Raw genomic sequence first — 18,605 nt, forward strand, 5'->3', positions numbered from 1 at the left:
TAATAGCGGTTCGTTAAGGTGGTTGCAGTCTTGGTTTGCTTCTGTTTCGATTTCCAGCGAACTCGTCAGCCGGCATGGCTTCAGAGATGCTCCCCCTGAAACAAGTCGAAGGGAAATAATTAATGGACTCTCTGTTCGATTGTACGTGGATGACAAGCTGACCGTAAAAAGAAATATACAAATACGATTAGAAAATATAATCCGAACCCCTTTCGGTTTGATCTGAAGGTTTCTTTTTCTAGACGGAACCAAAGATTCTTATCTGGTTTATGGTGAGCTAAGGAACTCTTTGAAAACAGCATTTATAACTTTCGAAAAAGAGACAGGTATTTCTTGCGCGAACAATTGAATAATTAATTCGTTCTCTAAATATCCTTATTTGTTGTTCCTAAAATACATAATGATTGGAAGCTTCTTACGGGAAGCGCAATCAGCCGCTGATATCATTGAAGTCGAAACGCCATTAAAACCATATTACGATTCGCATGCGACATGCTCCATTCATGAAAACACAAAAGCAATAAACAAGTACAAATCAACGAAATAAATCCTCCGAGAACGAGACGTTACAGGAATTATACCATTGCGAGGATACAAAAGACTTGCTCATGAGCTACTTCCTTCAAGTAGTTGAGCGGTGTATTTTCCGGTCGTTAACTTCCATATAATGGGATATTAAAGAGTACGGACACAACGCTGCTATTTTTCAACTGTTCATTATCAAATTACGCAGCGGGAATCGTTGCAACGACAAAACTGTAACGACTCGTACCTGCGTATCTTCCATTTAGCTACGGTAAACGCTGACTTGTCTGCGTTTTTTTTTTTCACTTCCTCGTTACGGAAACCAGGAAAAGTGATTCACAATACAGTTTCTAACTGTACTTCTCGCGATTCTTCCTTAGAAACAAGCAATTGCTTCTTTTCAATTTCCTAAACCTATAATAAAACAGTCCATTCCTTGAATAGAAATTAACTTTAAAACTTTAGGCGCATACATTGTACGTATCGTATGTATGTATTTTGATTTGAAAAGAAACGCGGCAAACGCCTTTGAAAAGACGTTAGGTTTTCAACACCTTAACTAACTTAATTCCAGCGAGTCGTAAATCTGCTGCATCTCCAACATCTGAATATCCATCTTTTACAATGACTTGTTCTCCAACTTATTAAAATTACATCTCCCCCGTTGCACCGACCTTCTTTAAAGGTTCCCGCGGCAGGTTGAACCCGCATCACGTATCTTCCCTCTTCCTTCCACCCCTGTTCCCTTTCTCTTTCTATCGGACGGGAAGAGCGGGAACGCTTAAAACGCGCGAATCACGCGAGCGCCTCACGATTTGCGAAACATCACGTGAAAATCACCGATCCGATCTCCGTGCGCGCGGTGCACCGTGGGGGTAACGATTAAATCGACAGGATATACTTTATTGGCTATTCCGTTATTACAGGCTGTAGTTGGCGGGGAAATAGTCATTATGGATCGATGAACTCCATTGTAACAACGCACCTTCGAATTGCATCGGAAACGCTTCTGTATTGCGTGCACCGTATAACCTATCATCGTCTGTTTAGGGTAAATCAGTGGATCGGAAGTTACGTTTCTATGTTTCTCGCCTGTCAGTATAACACTGTGCAAGAGATACAGCAAGATCCTAAAATCATTCGAGTACAAGTAGCGTAAAATGGTCGTTTAAATTTCAATAAATTAACTATTCATACGTTAATTGTACGCGGTCGGGATTAAGGGGTACGGCGATGGAGAAGATTTTGTTAGCTAGATGTTGAGTAAATAATCGAAGATGATAATTTTATAAATGTTTCGTATTTATGATGATGGAAAAGATTTAATTTGAGTTACGTTACGTTTGAATAAGATAGACTTTTCCAAGAGTGGAGGATTTGTAGAGATAGTGGACGTAATAGTAGTATGATTTAATACTTGATGTGTCTTTTTTTTCTTTGACATATAGGTCACTGTGGGGAGTAATATTGATCTAGATATAACTATCTTTTCTGAGAAGTACGTATATGCTTATGGGAACTATGTTTGGTTAATCAATAGAGCCATTCTTTTGAGAAATTGAATCTAGAAGAATTCGACGATACTTTGCCTTGTTTCAATAGTACATCATTTTAAAGAAACGCCTGCGATTATAGTATATAATAGCACATAGGTATATGCAAAATTGCATTTTCAAATAATTAAATCAAAAATATAGGAATGTATCAATGGGAAGAATATTTGTTAAAGATCTTTCCTTTTTAATCAAATTCGTCCAACAACCCCATTCTCGCAAACATAAAATGAACGGTGCCTTTCTCAAAGAAACAAGAAGAAAATTGCTGTCGTTCTAAAGTTCTTCTCCATTGCTAAACTACCGTTCGTGTTTCTAGTTACACTCCAATTATTCGATTGTAAGAAGCAAGCAATCCCTCCATCCAAGGGCTAGATATAGTTTCTCGAGTAGTTCTCTTCAATACCGTTATATCGATGAACTCTTTTTGAATAAAGTTCACATTTATAAAGCAAACACAATAAAATACGACAGGACAATTGTAATCGATAAATAACATTTTATTAGGATATTATAAGAAGCTAAGATATCGAGTTCTAATTGTGAATATCAAGCGCTCGTCGTTCGAGGAGATTACCAATATTTTCTTCCTTAACAATATTAATTACGAAGTTTCGATACCGTTTATGACATTAAGATCTCTTAATAAAGTTGTATCGTTAAAATCTTACTGTTCCTAGGGAAAATATATAGTTAATATATATAGTTAAATATATGTCGGAGATGAAAGGACACCGGAACCTTGGGATAGCCCCGCAACATTGCAATCTAAAGGCCACTATAACTGTAACTAAACTATTGTAGTTATTCAATCCGATTGTAATTGTTCGAGATTAGTGACGGTGAGCTTTGGCTCGAGGTGACAGTCTGTCGCCCAACGTAGCCGCGGTCAAGGGATGAACGCTTTGCCTAACAAAGGTATGGAGTAATTCTATAGCTCTCCTTAAAAGAAATATTCGTGGCGACACGCGACAGTAAACATTCCAACGGTTTCTGTCCCGTGGCTCGCCACACGCAGACCCTATTCTTCGAGTAAGATGATTGCCAGATGTCGATGCGTCTCCACAGTACATGTTCGGCTAGCCCGAGGGCCCGTTATAAATCTTAAGGTTTAGTTAACTAAAGTCCTTCAAACAGACAAACAGTCTTTGTCCTAACTACGGGAAGATAGGGGAGACCTATTTTTCAACGAGCGGCGTCTCCCACTAGCAACTTTCCCTCGAGGGCGGCTAGCATCTTTTTCTAACCACCGATATGGAGATTGACCAATTAGCAGCAACGTCAATTTCCCTTACTTCCTAAACGAAGGCTTTCCTCGACGAATCCGATGATCTCGTGTCCTTAGACACACCCCATTATAGTTTTCCTCTGTGGCATCATCGGGACGGGACGGGCATTCTTTTACGCGCTCCCGTCGACCAAAGAGTAACGTCTTTACGCTCAGCAATTATTTTTACGAGTCAGACTTAGATTCAGCGAGAACGCCCATCTGTCATCCCGTTGGCCGCGGATTCGTTATTGAACCGGAGACCACTGTCACTAGTGCCGCGGACGTCTCACCGCCGTGGTAGATTGTCAAACCTGTGTTATTCATACCTGTGTCAATAAATCGTATCTTCGTTACACCGCAACGATGGCTACCTTCAACGAAGACTCCTCAAATACCGACAACCCTATCCCCCCTGCTTCTCCGACATATAATTAATTAAAAAGGGGGAAATATAATTCTGTAATATCGTAGAATAGCTTTGATTGAAGATCGGCTGAAATTAGAAAACACCGTGTACGTCGTCTTTTTGTAGTTTGTTTACATCCAAGAGCGCCTAGTAACAGTGACGCGAGAAAAGATAAACAGCGTCAAAACAGAAGTACGGTTTCATATTTCAAGGAGTGGCAATCGAGAGGCCAGAGCATGTGAGCCAGAAAGTGTGTGCGTGTGCGTGTGCGTGTGCGTGTGCGTGTGCGTGTGCGTGTGTGCGTGCGCGTGTGTGTGTGTGTGTGTGTGAGAGGACGAGAGCAAGAGCGAGCACGACCGAGCAGGAATGCATTGGCGAGGGTCAGAGTTGATCGAGACGTCGAAGCATAGAGTCGTTAGAATTGTCGAGTGTTAGAGTTGCCAGTGAGAGAGAGAGAGAGAGAGAGAGAGAGTTACCAAATATAAAAAATACGAGCGTTGCATTTAGTTTTCCTGTTAATCAAACATCGTTTCTCTGTCTAACTAATATCTGTATTTTCAATCCATTATTAATAAATTATAATTAATCGGACAAAATTACACCTTTAATATATTCCGATATTACAATAACTTACCTTTTTCTACGTCAATGGACACGAAAGACGTTGAGTGAGGAATTAGAACAAGTGTGGATCGTTGGAAACCACTATGCTGCGGTCTACCATTCGTTTTACCCTATATATACCACGGAACAAAGGATAATTTTCACCGGCTTGGCTATGGCTACTGGTGTGGATCCAAGTATTCGGGCCATACTAGACGCTATGCAGAAGCAGAACGAAATCAAGTTAAGAAAACTGTTAAAGGAGACTATTAAAGCAGCGACTGATTTCCGTTGAGATAATAGGGGTGATTGAGTTTGTATAACACTGTGATTCACTGAATTATAAATTATATATTTCCAACACTTAGATTACACTGACGTAGAGAAATAAATAGTTAACAACTTGTCGCACGAAGATGTGATAGATATGTACGCTAGAGCAGGGCTCTTATAATGGAAATTAATGTATTAATGGACTTAGCACTATAATATATTTAGGAGAGAAGATGTATGTTCGACAACACCGAGAACCGACAAAAGATTTTCGTGAAGTATGCGACTCTCGCGCTATGTGTAGACTGCCGCGTTAGGCGTTAGTTTTTAGACTGTCTGTCGCTCTTTTTCTAATACGGAAGAAAAGTTCGGTGTGGGTGTGCCCCTGTGCCTAAAGAACGCGGATTCGTTGTTCCCACTTTCGTTAGGAAAAGTGAGGGTAACGAACCGCAGTGTCGATTGGTCATGACCTGCACTACTGCTCGAAGGGATGAGAAACAAGTCTCCTACCATCGTGGTGGATAGATGACCGTGTGCGTGAGGAAAACATAGCTTGTTTTATTAGAGGGCTATTCGGATTTTCCTAATGGGTGCATACCCGCTTTCTCCGTGTTTTAAGTACGCCTAATAAACCCAAGGACCTCTCTAAAAACCGACTGTGTTTCGAGAATATTTTTAAGCTTTAGAAATTCTTCAAGACAAACGGATTGAAGACACATGGCGAAACAATACAGGGAAGTGAAAGTTATGGTGGGTCCTTAGGTTTATTGAGGGTCGAAGTGACGTTACGCAGGCTGGTTGTTGTCCGGTGGCGCGAGCTGGCGCGGGCTGGCGTGCAGATGTTTTAGGCGGCGTAACAACAAGGAAGATCCTAGAAAATGAGAAGGGTGGATTAGAAGAACGAAGAAAACTCGAAGAAGATACAAAAGAAGAAACTACAGAGACAGAAGTCAATTCAAAAGGTATATTAAATAATAAGTGCGATTTACTTGATACCGAAAGAGCTATTGAAATTAATGATACGGTTCAAGATATTAAATTTACTGAAGGTAGAAGCCGCACTCAAAATGATATGGAAGATGTAGTAGAAGATTCACAAGAATTATCTAATAAAAGTAAGTTATCAGAAATAAGGATTGCACTTAACAAAATTGAATATACAAAAACTATTTTACGGAATAAAAAGAATTCATTAGAAAGAGAAAGAGGAGTAAGGGGAAAGAAGAAAATGTACAGACAGAAATTATTTCAAAAAATATATCAGATGATAAATGTGATTTGCTTTAGAAAAAAAAAAAAAATATATTATCCACAAACTACATTAGGAATTTATCTATTTTAGTGAGGAGAAAGAGAAAGGATAGAGGAGTTGATCAATAGACTGTGGATTTTGAAGCGTTTATGAAAAACTTACAATTTTAATAAAATATTCAATGTAAAGTCTTTGTTATAATATTCAGATAGATAGATGAAAAAAATACTGAATTTGCATAATTACTCACGGCTTATTGATCAATCATGCGACTCGTTCAGAGGTAACTCGAGTTGTAAAGGCGACAATTTATTAAAAATTCTATATCTGACGTACGATGCATTTGCTCATGTTAAACTATTTAAATAAGTATAAAAATCACGCGAAAAAAAAATCTACTGAAAATAATGTTGAACTAGTTAATAATAATAAATCATATAGTGAAACACAAACCTTAAATCAAGATTTTAAGTTCAAAAAAAAAAAAAAAAAAAAAGAAAGAAGAAGAAAGAAGTTGATAAAATGACAGCAATAAAATGACCAAAAATTGAATTACGATCCCGAGCATCAACTCGCTGATCTTCAAGTAGAATGTTCCGACAAAGACAGGACGACACAAGAGTTCGAGAAGCACATAGAGGACATGAAGGAGGAAGTGCAAAAATTAGAATTGCAACTCGACGAGTTACAAAAAAAAGAAAAACACACACGCACGTAAAAAGAGTTCAATCTTTTGGAATACAAATGGAAGAACTAACAATAAAATTAGAAGAAATAACACAGAAGAAATAAGTCACCAATATGAAATTACCTGATGGCTGATGTTGATCGTTGACGTTTATAATGATTGAATTTCGTCCACGGCGCCATCTGGATCCTTGTTGAAAAATTCAAATAGCCGCAACAGCACCATTGAGCTCATCACGTTTGTTGGTGAGTCGAGGAGCTGGAGGATTTCTCATCCTCAAGGACATAAATTTCACCGGTTCCGGTAATGTTTTTTACATGGTCCAAGCATTCGAAATCACAACATCGCTTTCCAAGACGAAATTTCCTGCATGGCTGTAGTAAACAGAAATCGATCAATTGTACAGATCAATCGTCACTCGACTGCTCGAGAATTCAGGTCATCCAGAGAATAGAATAGAGACGTGGAAAAATGTAGTGCGATCATCGCAGTGGGAGGAAATAGGGGGATAGGGACCAAATGAATGAACGAGATGTTAAGGACAACTGACGACAAGTTCTTCTTTCATCGAGAATTGCATGTTTGTGAATGGTTTGTGGGTGGTTAGGTGGAGAGAATTGAAGAGTTTGGAGGTGACTGGAAGAGTGTTTTGGGCAAGGTAGATTGCAGAATGGTTGCGGTAGCATTGTGTTAATTATGGGTTTGTACATGTAATCTTTGTATGTATCACTACATAGAACCTAACGTATATTTTTAATAATACATCAGAGTTTTAGTTATTTCATAGCTATGAATTTTATACTCTATAATCTTGACGTTTTATTTCACAGAAGCGTTTGAATATCCATAAAAATTAAATGAACCAATGTATTCATTATCTTATAGAGAAGATATATTATTTTTAATTATGTTCCAATTATTTATCATGATCCTGATTTCCTTATTCTGAAAATTTGAAAGGAAGTTTTGTAGTTTGATACTTTCAGCGACAAAGGGTCAATATTGCTTTAGTATATTTCGTCACATATACATGTATATCTATATATCCACCGAAAATGCGCTCTTGTAGACAAACGCTCGATTCGCGTCATAGCTTTTAAAGCTTGTCGCATCTCAATCAGTTGGAAAAAGTTTTTCCTGTAGCATATTTTATTTTTACGAACCAACAAGGTCTTTGTTTATTTCCTTCTTTTTTTTGCTCTAATTCCCCCATTGTTTTTTCAAGGATAGTATTTCAGAGCCATTAGTCAAGTTCATTGTAACAATAAACGTACGTTTCGGAAACATTTTGTGCTGTGAAACAGAATACACTAAAGTTTGAAGGTCACATCGATTTTCGAAAGTTTATAAATGGAGGTGTATGACAGTATCACCAGCTGTTGCTGTCCCCAAGCGCCAAAATACGTTCTGACTACTATTTTATGTATCTCACAGAAGTATGTCTTCATTCATCATCTCCCATGCCATCCACCAACGTGTTCTTAACATGTTATCTCCTAGTAAAATATTGATGTTGAGTCAGATATCCAACTGAATAATCTTTTCGGTGTCTACTATAAGACATTTAAACCAAGGCTCGTACACACGTGTGCTTATACGTCAGATGTAATACTTAACAGGAAACCTGCTTATATTAATATTAAATTTATGCATAGTAGGATGTTCGACCTTTGTAAAAATGAAATTATAATACATACAGTTTCACCGTGGAAAAGTGAATCTTTCTAGCATGTCCACGCAAATGCAGGGTAGGGGAGGACTGTGCATGCACCAAACAACTTTACGTTCGTAATTTTTCACACAAATGTACAACTGTAGGGAAAAAATTATCTCTGATTTTTCGGATGTTAGGAGTCGACAATATCGCATAACGGAATGCTGTGTTCTACGTATTCTATTTTTGTTACGAAAGTGGTACAAACGAAGTCCACATAAGAATAGTACAACAAAATCGGTTGAGGTTAGGTTATCGTGCAGATATCGCGGCTTTTGCATTGCAAATCACGCAACTGCCAGTCTCGTCGTTCCTTGTAAACGAAAGAAAGGTATTGTAATCGGTCGGAATTAACATAAAACTCGTCGCATGCGACCATATGGCCTGAATGGTGAATAAACGAGAGTAGAGCGCGAGCTATGTGATTCTAACCGTTTAGGCGGAAACTAATGATTGTAACCAGAGCCGAGATATATGCCAATATTACTTTGTTCGACAAAGCGTATAAGATGAGGAGAGAATCGCGATAAGGTAGAACAAGAGACAGATATTCTCTACGTAAAGCAAGTCTGTCAACTAGATTGAAATCCTATAGCTATAACTACAGTGAATCCATATTCTGGCGAATTGTCTTTTCACAAATGAAGCTTCTGAAGAACGGAATTGATACAATAACTACTGTTCATTCGTAACTACTGTTGTAAGAATCTATATATTTGTCTATCTATATCTATATATATCGATCTATATATATTTGTCAGAATGTCATTTTATCAAAAAACCCATTCTCTGTAATCATAGTTTAACGAAGCATAATTAATAGAAGAGGTAGAGCGTTAAGTGGAGATGATTTAATCACAGTTAAGTAGATAAATCTCTATATTAGTCTCTTTAATTAAAATGTTCTACGTTTTATTTGCGTCATTTTTTTCCTTCATCCAATTTAAAATGTTTAAATAACAATAGCCTATACAATATAATTTTATGTAAAAAAATTGATTGTACCATGTTTATTACAGATATTTAACATTTTTGTGTACATACAAAATTTAAATTATACCTCGCTTGAGAACAAAAATTCTATTTGTTTTCCTAACATGTACTAATAATTATTGATCAAAATAGAAAAAGCTGGAGGAGATTACTTAGGAAGATTACTTAGCATCTCATATTCCTGTCAAGGCTCGAACGTTTTATCTTCCTTTAGATTTTCCTAAGTTTCCATTTCTCTGACTTGCTATTTGAGTTAGCTTAGTATACGTGCTATACATAAGTATGTATAGTGTCATGATCGCGACAGTCTTGAGTTACCCACGCTTTATCCTCTGTAAACTATTTATAAAAGAAGAACAAATTACATGTTAGAACTTTCATTCAATTTACCAATACAAATAATTTTAAACAAGAAAAAAGACCTAATGCAGTGGTTTCAACTTAAACATATCCAACAGTTATTTACGAATAAATAGTATAAATCTTTTAGCAACATGAAATTCGCGATATTTATTCAAATATTTATATTTACAGTGCGGCATCAGCAAAGAAAACGTGTTTATCGAAACGTGCGCTATCGATTTTATGATTTTGCCACGCAAACAGGGAAATTGCAACTCAAAATTGAATTCGCACTGCAAAGCGTTGACGTTACGATATCAATTACATACTTCAAAAACACCGAAGGTATCACACGGAATCAGAGAGATTCTATGAGAAGTTAAACGCATAGTCACCCTATTGGGAATAGGATTGCTTTGATTCGAGCTCAAACATAGGGAAAGCTGAAAGAATCTTTTGCGGATCTTCCTTCTTCTCTACATTGGATTTTATACAAAACGACTTTAACCTTTTCAAGGAAATACGGAAATAAGGATTTTAGATAGAGAGATTTATCTGGAAGGAAATGGATAGAAAACGTAGAACCAGTTCTTGTTGGTTGAAAGATTTTTTCTCTTCGCAGAGATTCAAGCTTTAAAGAACGATCAAATATGTGCGCAGCTGACTTACGAGTGAAGTTATTATTAAAAAAAATTGTTGCATTTAAAAGGATAAATATTAATATAAATTTAAAAAAATTGTTTGTTCAATTATCATAAGTTTAATTTAAATTTAAAAAAATTGTTAGTCCAATTATCATAAGTTTAAAGATATGTAGATATTGTATTTACATATCGAAAATCAGACAGCAATATTAATTAACACACCTAGTCAAACGCACACGTACTTTAAAACCGTGCTTTAAAATCGATATTCGCTGAAACAATACATCGCTCTGCGCTTCTAATTTGTTTTCGCACGAAGAATCAGTCCACTCATTGTTACCGTCACCATCTCTACCGTAATCTATATTACTCGAATAAATTCTATATCTTGATTGGAAAATCACATATTTTAACGAACTTCCCTATTTTTTGTTTTTTATGACTTTAACTGGCAATTTCCATAATGTTCTATAACTTGACAACAGACTGATAATATTTCAGGATATATATACATACATCATGTTTTTGAGGATTCTGTAGTAAAATAATTATAGTTGGGGAGTCCAACTTCCCAAACCGCGACAAACATATTTCACACATCCACGACGACTTTACAAGCAGACCCCTCGCGGTTTTGGGAAATCGATGAAGGACCCTCAATTAAACATATCTCAGAGGGCAGATCGACGATGCGAAGAACACTTCCAAGCCCACACCCGACGCACCAGCGAAGGACGATACATCGTCGCTCTACCTTTCAATGATCAACTTCAGTCACTCGGATCCTCTAAAACGCTGGCAATTAAACGACTCGCCTCACTCAATCGCCGATTCCAGCACGACAAACGCTTCGAATCAGAATATCGAACGGTAATACAGGAATACCTGGCATTGGGACACATGACGAAGGTCAATGTCAACCACTCCGACGACAACGGATACTATTTACCCCATCATGGCGTGACCAAAGCATCGAGTCAAACCACCAAACTCCGTGTAGTTTTCGACGGATCGGCACCAAGCACTGCCGGAACCTCCCTAAACGATACACTTTACACAGGACCCAAGTTACAGGAAGATTTATTTTGTATATTAATTAGATTCCGCGCTCATCAGTACGTACTGACTGGCGACATCGAGAAAATGTATCGGCAATTCCTCGTACGACCAGAGGATCGGAAATATCAAAGGATATTATGGCGCAGCGCGAGTGGAGAAACAGAAACATATGAGCTTAACACCGTAATACTCTTATCATAGAAATAGAAGCAGTCCTCAATTCCCGCCCGCTAACTCCTATCTCCACCGATCCAAATGATCTCCTAGCCCTCACTCCCGGACATTTCCTCATTGGCGATTCATTAATGTGCTTACGTGATCGAGATTTCAGAGACATTCCATCGAACCGACTCTCCAAATGGCAGCATATCCAACAGCTTAAACAACATTTTTGGAACCGCTGGCATAAGGAGTATTTGAACGAGCTAACCAACCGCAATAAATGGAGCAAGGGTGGACACAGCATCCAAAAGGGCACAATCGTCATCCTCAGAGAGGACAACGTTCCCTCCATGCATTGGCCTCTGGGCCGAGTTATCAAGGTTCATCCAGGCGCCGATGGTGTCATCCGGACAGCTACAGTTCAGACGGCAAAGAGCATTTTGGATCGGGGCGTCAAAAGGCTTGTCCCACTGCCAATTCAACCCGATCTCGAGAAACCCGAACAACTAGCCACCGAGACGAAATAAGATGGGAATTTCAGCCACACCTCGCTAGTTTGATCGGTACCCTCTCAACGGGGGGAGAATGTTACGCCATGCGGCTTACCATAGGTCATATTCTTAACTATCGATCGCGGCACTATAATGTCGCAGACGGATCGTCGCGTCTGCCCGGCAAACAAACATTGTACTGGCAAGCGCATGGTTCATTAAGCAGGGCGACTTCCAGAAACGTCGACTCGTGGCCCGTATTTTACCTCGCGTAAAAGAATGTGGCGTGATCCGAACGTAGTGGGGGTCGCCTTCCAGAAAAAACGAAAAAAATCGAAAGGCGTTCAGAACTTTTCGAGAAGTCGAACCGTCAACACATGTGGTATGTCGCGCATTACTTATCAACCAAAACGCAGTTACATTTTTTTTGTTCCTTTTATATCTTTCTAGTTAATAAGTTGTTGAAATAAACATTAATTTATTTGTGTTAATTCTGTGGAATTTCATTGAACTACCCTTATTATCATAATCGAAATAAGGGGATCGATCAGTTCGTGGCGTCGATTATTTAATCGTAACGGGAACTTACAACTCTCGTTGACGTGCTATCTCGCGATCGCGTCTCTCCGCGAACGGTCGAAACAAAATGATTCACTAAAAACTGTCCTGAATTCCTAAGAATTTATTTACCGCAAAACTGACAAAGTGTTTATTTAAAAAATGAGGTTGAAGGTAGTCCTTTTCTTTCATTTCATTCATTTTCATTTTCTTTCTTAAGTATGGCTAACACAATATCTAATCAATTAAAATTTTATATTTTCACGTGAAAAGTTTCTTTAGATAATTATTATCAACATGATGACTAACTCTTACGGATTAATACGTGTCTGTAGGGCAATCCGGTGGACTTGATCGGCTTTTTACTTCGAAAGTTGAGTAATCGGTGTCGCTTTCTTACGCATCTTTGAACTGTATAAATGTTTTAAAATTGTTTGATCCAGAATGTACGTACCACACCGGACAATCAAGAAGGCACGTTTTATGTCTTTCTTTCCGATTAATAATAAGCCATTTACTGCAAAGAATGAACTTTAAAGGCATTAAACAGCACATCAATGTACATTTCAATTAGACTAAATAATAATGCTATGATTTCATCGGTAGTAACTTTACTTATTAACTTGAATTATTTCTTTCTTTTACTTCATGTTAGGAAGAGTATCTTTTTGCTTGAAATAAAGAATTGATATAGGAGTAATAATATGGATAGAGATCAAAAACTGTTAGGGCAGAAATTACACGTTTGAACTTTATAGTTCAGTATAGTTCAAATAGAAATTATATAGAATTATTTGATAATTTGCATTCCACTGGAATAAAAATTTAATTTCTGTCTTTATCAAATCTGTATTTCAGAGTATTTGTACGTATGTACTTATCGTCTGCTGTATGATCGAATATCGAATAGGTAATAATCGTTGTTACTCGTTATGTGAGAAAAAATTATGTATATTCACAACTATGACTATTGCATTTTAGGCGCTTGGCCATGGATCGCTGCATTAGGTTTTCGTAATCCCCGAAACCCAGACAAACCACTATGGAAGTGCGGAGGTTCCCTGATATCGGCTAGGCATGTTTTGACCGCAGCACATTATGCACATATGGATGGAATAGAAAACATACACAATCATAATATTGCCATTCTTAGATTGGTGGAGGAATTGCCATTTTCGAGTAAGTCCTCAAATATATATATATATATATATATGCTATTGAGTATTACTGAAGTATCATATCCTGAAATTTCTTACTGTACACATATATTGTGTCATAAAGCATGTACAATTCTTTCTCATACTTTTGGTCATTCGTTTCCTGCATTTTCATTTATTCTTTTATTTTTCAGGGTACGTATATCCCATTTGTACGAAAGAGCCCCTACGAAAGAGCAACTTCGTCGGCTATAACCCCCTTGTTGCTGGATGGGGAGCATTAAGATATAGTAAGTGATATCAATTTTATAATAAAATTAAACAGTTCCAGTCTTAAATATCTTTCTTATTTTCTTCGTAGGACGACCACGACGTAATGCATTAATGGAAGTACAAATGCCAGTGATTAAGAACGCCGAATGCAAAATAGCTTATTCCAAATTTCCTAATGCACCTGATATCACTGATGGTATAATATGCGCCGAACATGCTCAGGGTGGAGAGGATTCTTGTACGGTAATTAAGTTACAGAGTTACTACAAACTATACGGTATCTGAAGACACGTCAATTCGAATTAACATCAAATCGACGTCTTAAACATTAGAAATAATAGATAAACACAATTCAATAATTTTGCCTACTTCTCACACCTCATTATGGTATTTAATCTAATTTCCTTCTAATCTTAGTTTTGCTCAAAATACATATAACATGTACATTATAAATTGGAGTATTTCAATACACAAATCAATAGAAGATTATTACTGTATATAAGTATAATTTCAATACAATTCGATCGATATATTTCAGTATCTTTGATTAAAAATTTAACGATCCTTTCAGGCTGACCGCGGCGGACCACTGCTGATACAACATGAATGAACCTCGTATTTAATAGGTATTGTGTCTTAGGCTTATAAGTGCGGCACAGCTGGGTATCCCAGCGTTTACACTAGGGTCACATCGTACCTTGACTTCATTCTCCAAGCGATGCAATAATATGATATTACTGTTCCATAAATATCATTGTGTAAAAAACGTAAAGTTGGATTTTCTTATTGTGGAGATAAGAAACAGCTCAAATTTACATTGTTTTGTACGTTACAAATTATAGGCTTAAAATGTACGAAATGTAACTTTGAAACGACACTAATTTTTTACGCACGATAAACCTCCACGACTTAGGTATGTAAAGATGATAAACGTATATTAATTCTATTAATTTGGTAATAATAAACCAACTTTCTGAGAAGTTCTGTAAATTTCGTTTCTGTTGTATCAAGAGAATAATGGAATATTCCACTTAGATCGTATACTTCTTGTATGTACATACAAAATTTTCCGGCTAATCTAAAACACTTCATAAGATAGAGAGCTTCTGGAAATTCGGACACAGAGAGTGCATGAAATACAAGATAAGTCTCGTGTCTTTCAAAATTATTTTTTATTCGCTAAGAACGTCCTGTGTACTCATGCAAGCACATGCAACCTCGAAACTTCACTTATTTTTTATCACTTTCCAATTCAATACACTGTTTCTGCATTTTTGACTACATGTAAGAGAAATTTCCATTCAGCCAAAGGTGTACTTACAGATTATAGATTCCTATACGACTCTCGGTAAAAATTTATCCGCACTCCAGATAGTTAAAACTTCTGTCGACCGTATTGATCCATCTGCACTCTTCGTATGACGTCAATATCTGTTCAGTGCTGCTGCGCAGGTTTCATTGTGTTACGTCAATTCGTTTGTGACCGTTGCGCGAGTAATGGCGCTTTGCAATGGCGATTTGCAGGAAAACAGTGCAGGATGCTGTGATTCGTTTCTTGTGGTCGGAGGTTATGTTTGATGCCTATATTTATCAAAGATTTAATGCACATTATGGAGAAAGTGTTTTGTCACGAAGTGTGTTTGAATGGGCACAAAAGTTCAAAGAAGATCGCACAAGTGTTATGAAAAAACAGCTGGACGCCCGTCCACATCCACGATGACAACATTGAACGTGCTCATGAACTTATGCTCTATGGAATAGACGAGTGACGCTGGATAATGTGGCAAATCATTTGCAAATCAGCCACGGCTCTGCTTATGCAATAGTGCACGACAGATTTGGGTTTTAAAAAGTTTGTGCGAGATGGATGCCGAGAAAGCTGATGAAAAGGTGAAGACGACGATGCATTCGTGGTTCGCAGCTCAGCCCAAAACATTTTTTAATCAGAAAATACGAAGGTCCTTCAGCAAATGGACAAAGTGTATACAGAAATTGAGTGATTATGTCAAAAAATGATGTATGTCTTTTTTGACAATTGCTTAAAATAAATTCTACACCGTCAGAGCGGGTAACTTTTTACTCACCCTCGTAAGACACTTAAATTTCCAATCTATTATGATGAATAAAAGAGCTTATACTATTAAATCTAATTGTATTTTGTTGCATGAGAGTACACGTGTATGCGATGTACATTACCTTTATATCCCCTTGAACGCTTCAATATTGCGCATATATACTATATTTTGTGCAGCTTCTATAAAATTTTGTATGTTTGTTTAGGCTGTTAATCCAGAGGCTGGAGTACAAAGAAGTGGCACAATGATGTGGGCTGATGACATTTATAATTATCAAGGAATCACCCCTACATTCGCTCAGGTATATATCGTTGACTATAATGTATTTAACATATATGATTGTTAGAATATTAATAATTAATTTTTAATTCTATCAGAATTTTAATGAAACTGTCCCTTGGGAAGGAAGAACTGATACCTTGATATCACGGTTTGTACATCCTATATGTACGACAAATTTTAGAACATTATATAACGAAGAACCAGATCGTCGTGGCCATGTGATGTGAATAAAAGGACTTGAATTTGATGATATTTTTATAATGTTAGATAACATAACTAAGTATCTTCACAGTAAGATAGGATGACATGGTTTACATGATCTTAATGTTGTTCACTTGAGTGATGATATTATAAGGAAAAGTGTAATATCACAGGTAGGATGATTCATAATTTAGAACTACTAACTCATGTATGTATTAAAAATTAAAGAAATATATTAAATTTTATAGGATATTTATGTTTAGTAACCAGTAATTCAGAGATTGGTATTCATGGTTACTATAACGAGGCTGTAGAAACGCACCCTTTCTTCTTTGCAAATGGTCCTGTATTTATGTCTAAGTCGAAACTGGAACCTCTGAATAATTTAGATTTATTCTTGTCATTTTCTAAAATACTTATCTACAGTATACCATAAGGAATGATACCGTATCGCACCTAATCAAGTGCCTTAAGAAACATCAACAGGATATCACAGTAATCCCTTATCGACTGATATGTAAGTAAAAGTTATGTGTCATTGTTATACACAGTTATTTATCATTTTCTATTAATTCAGTTGTAGCCACTACAATATCTATGACACTGGTAGTAATTATGAGAACAATAATGATGTTCTATAAGAGGAAATGATGATTGGGAACAAAAACTTACAGGTAAGTCAATGTATATGTTATTTGCCATTTGAAAAGAAAGTTACTAACTTAGAATTTTTTGATAAATAATAATTGTGCAAAATATATTGGATTTCAAATTTGTCAAAAATTGAAATTTAAGAAGCATTGTAATAATATAACATTAATATTTTGATTTTTCAGGAGATATCATGCGGTGGATGGATAATATGTAAAAAATATTAAGCAGTATATGAATTTTCATATTGCGTAGAGATAACAAAATGAATTTTAAAAAATGTCGACATGGTAATAAGAAATAGCATCATGACAAAGAATATATAAAGACAGTTTCATTTTTTATAAATAAAAATTTGTTGTTCCAGATTTTGAAATATAGTGAAACGTTTAATTAGTATCTTAATATCTTCAAATAATTATTATTTTAGAATCAATTGTAATTGTATCATACGTACTTTTGAATTCGTGCAAGAACATATGTAATTTTGAAGTAGTTATTATTAGGAAATTGTTAGATGCGAACAGTATGCGAAATGTTAGTATGCAGTGTAATAATTATCAATCAAAACACAAGAATTAAATTCTTGAGGAAAAAATTTCCGGAATTTCTTATTTACATGATTATAAAGAAATCCATAATAAAAAGGAGCTGCTTTCTAATACTTCTCTTCCTTGTAATGCCTACGTTAATAATAACGAGGTTCGACTTTTTGTTTTTAGAGGGATACTGGAAAATTTGAAAGTACAGTACCATTGGGAAGAAAATCACGATATTGAAAACGATATTTGTAAGTAAATTTCCAAAAAATCTGTTTTCAAATTTTCGCTTTCTATTTCACATTAAAAGAAAGGGCTGCCTTCTTTCTCTGCAAGACAAAACAAACATTCTGAATCTCGTATCAATGAATGATGTCAATAAGTTATTTTTCTTTTCAGATTGAACAATATTCCAGATTTATTCATAATTTCATACTACGCGAAGAATAGACTTTCATAGGTATATAAAGGAAATATTAAGTATAGGAAAACTCTTTTTCGTTGTAGGTGACATATGCTTCACGGTTGAGCACATGTATTTTTGAACACATATAAATGAAAAAGTACTCTTATGGAGAAAAAGAATTGATACCTTCGATTGACATTAGATAATGTATATAAACTTATGAACAATCACTATCAGTTTGTATTTTAGGTGCACACGCAGATTTGTTGGAGTTCTTATAAAATGTACATCCTGTACGAACGTTTTATTCTTCCAAATTTTACGATACTATGTCTCATATAATAACTATATGGATTAAACGTAATATAAATGATCCGAAAATAGACTCGAACGACATTAATTGTCTTTCTATTTATACCAATATCGAAAATACAAGTAAAGCTGGAGCAATAGTATGCAAGAATGGACTATTTATTATTTTAAACCAA

The 18,605-nt window shown here is 36.3% G+C and overlaps 2 long non-coding RNA genes across 2 annotated transcripts; one reads left to right on the forward strand and one right to left on the reverse strand.

Moving 5' to 3' along the window:
- Positions 1 to 8: 8 nt before the first annotated feature.
- Positions 9 to 8,132, reverse strand: LOC143304485 (uncharacterized). Its single transcript, XR_013061151.1, has 3 exons — positions 6,694 to 8,132; positions 4,389 to 5,501; positions 9 to 95 (listed from the first exon to the last, which is right to left on the reverse strand). It is a non-coding gene; the product is annotated as an uncharacterized LOC143304485 (long non-coding RNA).
- Positions 8,133 to 15,539: 7,407 nt separating this feature from the next.
- On the forward strand, positions 15,540 to 17,834 carry LOC143304488 (uncharacterized). The gene is made up of 5 exons (XR_013061154.1): positions 15,540 to 16,031; positions 16,244 to 16,339; positions 16,416 to 16,694; positions 16,770 to 17,195; positions 17,358 to 17,834. It is a non-coding gene; the product is annotated as an uncharacterized LOC143304488 (long non-coding RNA).
- The last annotated feature ends 771 nt before the right edge of the window (positions 17,835 to 18,605 follow it).

This window comes from Bombus vancouverensis, unplaced genomic scaffold (assembly GCF_051014615.1).
Source record: "Bombus vancouverensis nearcticus unplaced genomic scaffold, iyBomVanc1_principal scaffold0037, whole genome shotgun sequence".
Taxonomy (NCBI): domain Eukaryota; kingdom Metazoa; phylum Arthropoda; class Insecta; order Hymenoptera; family Apidae; genus Bombus; species Bombus vancouverensis.